Raw genomic sequence first — 4,666 nt, forward strand, 5'->3', positions numbered from 1 at the left:
GAACTTTGTTTTTTTAATTTTGTATTTTAAGCAAAATAACAACATATACATATAAACCACAGTAAAATAATGAAGAATAATTTCCACAATTTAGCAGTTTTAATTGTTTTTGAGTAATAATAATAATAAACATCTTACACTACACTGAAAACACATGAACTGCAAGTGACCATAATTGTTACAGTAAATACACAATGTGTGTGCACACACACACACACTTTACTCTTCAAGACCTCCATCTTCAGTGAAGTAATCCCAGCTACAGTAGCCAAGGTGGTCATCTTCGGAGTAAACCCCAAAAGCACTCCCTATTGTCCATTTCCCTGGTGACCAGCCCCACAGTCTTTGTGAAGCTGGCTGCACTGTAGGCGACTGCACCTAGAGATGATGTAAGGCTTTCTGTACTTTATGTGATAGTGTCTCTTTAAATATCTTCACTGCACCTGTTCAGTATCAACAAAAATAAAAAATAAATACATTTTAATGTTTCAGTCAAAGGTTTCATGTTTGGGAAATGGAAGAGAGTGAGATTACTTGGCCTAATTGTTATAGCCACAAAAAACAAGAGGGTCAATCACACTTACTGAAGTCACTATCAAGCCAGCTGAAGTGTGCCTCCTATTAGTTAAATATGCTCCTGACTGACAATGTTGTTAAATCTCTGGCATGAACAATTACATCAGATGGGTCAAGTTTAATTACAATACTGACATTGCATTATCATTAATGTTAAAGCAATGTACTTGTTGCTGAAGGTTCCTGGGCCACCACAGTTGTGCTTTGTTGTTCTGATGCATCTGATTGCTGGGCTGGGGACACAAAGAAGACATGAGCACAGCAAAACTGGAACAAGACTATGTCTGTATACTGATGTAAATTCAACACAGAAAAGTACAGCATCAAACACCTTTGACAGTCCTAAAGCAGACAAGATGATGGTGCACAGAAGATCCAGTCTCTATTTGTGGAGGTGTTATGAGCATGGATAACACTTGATATACATTTGATCTGAAACAAAAAAGTCAAACAATAGAATAATAGAACAACAAAATAGAAAAAATAAATATGTACATGTTAATGTCACATGTAAAAAGACTTTGACTTCTAGGATGGCAACATACAATTAAAATGTAAAGAGTGCTGCATTTTCCATGCCAATCCTATCCCTGCAAGTGAATGAAAAATTAAATATGAAAAAAACCTCCTCATATGACCTTTTTAACATTATAAAACAAATGCTAAAGGCATACACATACAAAACGATTGTGTCCTTTCATTATTCACTACGTTATTTTAACACAAGCCACCGAAAACTAAGTTATTCCTATGTTAGCTGTCATGTAATGAAGGTAAAAATTTAAAGAACAAACAATTAACAAATAAGTTTATCAGAAATGTATTATCCAAACCGTACTTCCCCAGTCAACTGAAAAGAAAGTATGTTCTTCAAGAATTTAGTGAAGAAGAGGCAAAGAAAATAAGGAAGCGTTATTTTACTTATTCAGTTCTTCCTAAAGCCAAAGAAGTAAGATTTAAAATTCACAATGACATTTACCCATCTAATAACTTCCTACATGAAAGATTTAATTAGGAGAACCATTCATGCAGGTTCTGTGAGAAAGATATAGAAACTGTGTTGATCACATGTTTTTCCAATGTGAATCTGTAAAGACTTTTTGGCTGGAATTTCAAAACTGGCTTCATTCAAAACATAAATCAATACACCGCTTGACTGTGATCTCAATTAAGGTTGGAGTATTGTTGAAGGAAAAGATCTTAGAATTTTTGATTAATAACTTAATTACTTTGTGCAAATACTACATTCATAGATGTAAGCTTTTAAAGGTTAAACCTCACTTCAGCGGATGAAAGAATGAACTAAAGATATTTTAAAGTCTCTTCATTACATGATGGACATGCTTTTAACTTGTTTTTGCTTTTAGAATAAGACCCTCATCCTTCTTTTTCTTTCCCTTTTTTATTCTGTTTTATCTTATGGTGTGATTATTGTGATTATTTTTGTATTTTTTTCTTTCTATTTGGCTGTATCAACACTAATAATATGTGTTCAGTTGTTGAAATGTGCCGTAAAGGTTTGTAATTGAACTTGATACCTTAATTAAAAAAAAAAAATTTTTAAATTAAAATAAAAACATTGGCCAGACACAGTGATCTTTACATGACTATATAGGGTGTATAAATGATTTATAGATCAGTGGCCAGGCATCAACATTGCTCGCGATATAATATAAATCTATAAATCCATAGTGTTTATTAATCCTTTTGTGAGTAATTTCACGCAAGCCCTGTGCGTTTTTCTTACACTGCACGTTACAACAGCGTCAGTTCACCATTTTAGCGATGCTGAGATAAAATTACCTGAGTGAAGAACTCACGGCGACGCCATCTTGATGTTTTCAAGTGGAGGTGACGTATTTCCGGTTCGAGAGTGGAGCTCCACTCGCCCATGGTCTGCAGCCAGACCCTTCTCCGAGAGAGAGCGGGAGGTTGGCGCTCGTATTGTATGATTGGTTATCACGTCACACGTGATCTAAAACTGTTACGCTTTTCTCCAAAGGTAGAGCTGAGAAGGCTGGTACCTCCCCATAAAAATATAATCTCTGATTTATACGCTGATTCTTGACAAGCTCGATCTATTTAATGTATTGATTAAAAAAAAAAACCTCCGTGTCTGCATGTTTTTATTGGAGTATTAAATATTTTTCCCTGACATCTCGGCAGTTTTAAGTACTTTGCAAATTTTGTATATTGTTTAACCATCAGATTTTGTTGTTAATGCAATAACGTTACTTATCTTTTTTTTTAAATATTTACTCGTATTCTCTAAATTGTTCAAAGATATATTATGTAATGATGATAAGTAAACACCCAAGACGTGTTTTCTGGTCACTGGTTCTCGCGATATCACACGATAGCATCTCACAAACCCAAATTTTCACAGAAAAATATCAATTTACTGTCCCAATAACTGCTTTTTATATATAAAGTTACCAACGTTTAATTCTCCATATTTCAGAATAATACGTTTCCACTCTATTTGCCGTGTTGACCCAGTGGCCTAATGGATAAGGCATCAGCCTCCGGAGCTGGGGATTGTGGGTTCGAGTCCCATCTGGGTCGTCTCGACGGGTTGCATTTTTTGCACCGTATAACGCATATTACATAAATTTGCTGGTATTTCATTCGTGACGTAATCAGTTTTTGTTCGCTCATATTAATGCACTAATTATATTTTTTTCTATTTACTTAAGCTTCTGCCTTTGAAAGACTTAGGGTCTTTTGACTGCTTTTGTTGGATTTGCATTCTCAAAGACTCATAATACAAGTAAATAATATTCAATCGAGAGTTAATTGGGAAAACATTGGTGAAAAGTCAACGATTCATACTTTTATTCGAGGAGCCTAATTCGGTATGGGGGTAAATTGATGCCAAAACCATTGAAAATGGAAAGACTAAAAGTCACAAATAGATATTACAACACAAAACAATCTACAAATAGATAAAGAATCCGCAAACAAAGTCCTCATGATCCATAAATGTAAAACAAGATCTACAAAAAGATTAAAATTCCACAAATAAACATCCTGATTCTCAAATAGAAATCAGTGACTTGTACTTGAAAACCAGAATTTGAATGAATGTAAAGTGACTTGTTTGCAGGTGAAGATCATGTTCTGTTTGTAGATTGTGTTACATTTGTTTTCAGAATTCTGACACTATTGTTTCGCTGTTGTGACAATATAATGCCATAATCATTGAAAATGAAGAGACTATTAGTCAAAAATGCATATTACAATTTGTAAACACAAAACAAGATCTACAAATAAATGTAAAATCTGCAAATGTAAAACACAATCTGTAAATAGATTCCAAATCTGCAAACAAACTCCTCATGATCCGCAAATGTAAAACAAGATCTACAAATAGATAAAAAATCCACAAACAGACTCTTCATGATTCACAAATAGAAATCAGTGACTTGTACTTGACAACCAGAATTTGAATGAATGCAAAGTGATTTGTCTGCGCATAAGGTTCATTACTTGTTTGTAGATTGTGTTGCATTTGTTTTCAGAATTTTGGCACAGCTGTTTCACTGTTTTTTCCATTAAAAACTCTACAAATGCCCTCCTCACAATTTGCAAACAAACACGGTCTAACTTGTATTTTCAAACCACTGTAAAAAGACATTCTTACACTTTCTGTGCAAAGCTCAGCATGCAAGTGTTGAATCTGTGTTTGCAGATCACAGGGCATTCACAGATCACTCTGCACACGTCTACAGATCTTTTGGCACTATCTTTCCACAGACTCAAGTCAAGTCTGCTTTATTGTCAATTCTTCCACATGTACAGTACATACATACAGAAAATCGAAATTGCTTTACTCTCAGACCCCTGGTGCGTACAGATAACATTAACAGTAGAGCCTAAAAATCTAGATCAAATATAAAGTTTAGATACAACCATACCATAAGGGAATGTAAAAAAAGACATATAATAAAATTAAAAATAAAGTTAAATAAAGCAGCGCAAGGCAAATGGCCGAAAGGGTTCATAGTTCAGTGGTGCCGGGGGCAGAAGAGGGGAGGTGGGGGAGTTCGGGAGGGAGTTCAGCTTCCTGACAGCCTGGTGGATGAAGCTG

General features: G+C 34.8%; 1 long non-coding RNA gene and 1 other non-coding gene across 2 annotated transcripts; one reads left to right on the forward strand and one right to left on the reverse strand.

The window, feature by feature from the left end:
- Positions 1–296: 296 nt before the first annotated feature.
- Positions 297–1,169, reverse strand: LOC132151331 (uncharacterized). Its single transcript, XR_009436383.1, has 5 exons — positions 1,122–1,169; positions 908–1,008; positions 744–809; positions 585–661; positions 297–443 (listed from the first exon to the last, which is right to left on the reverse strand). It is a non-coding gene; the product is annotated as an uncharacterized LOC132151331 (long non-coding RNA).
- Positions 1,170–3,068: 1,899 nt separating this feature from the next.
- Positions 3,069–3,141, forward strand: trnar-ccg (transfer RNA arginine (anticodon CCG)). Its single transcript has one exon. It is a non-coding gene; the product is annotated as a tRNA-Arg (tRNA).
- Positions 3,142–4,666: the final 1,525 nt, after the last annotated feature.

Source organism: Carassius carassius, chromosome 10 (genome assembly GCF_963082965.1).
Source record: "Carassius carassius chromosome 10, fCarCar2.1, whole genome shotgun sequence".
Classification (NCBI taxonomy): domain Eukaryota; kingdom Metazoa; phylum Chordata; class Actinopteri; order Cypriniformes; family Cyprinidae; genus Carassius; species Carassius carassius.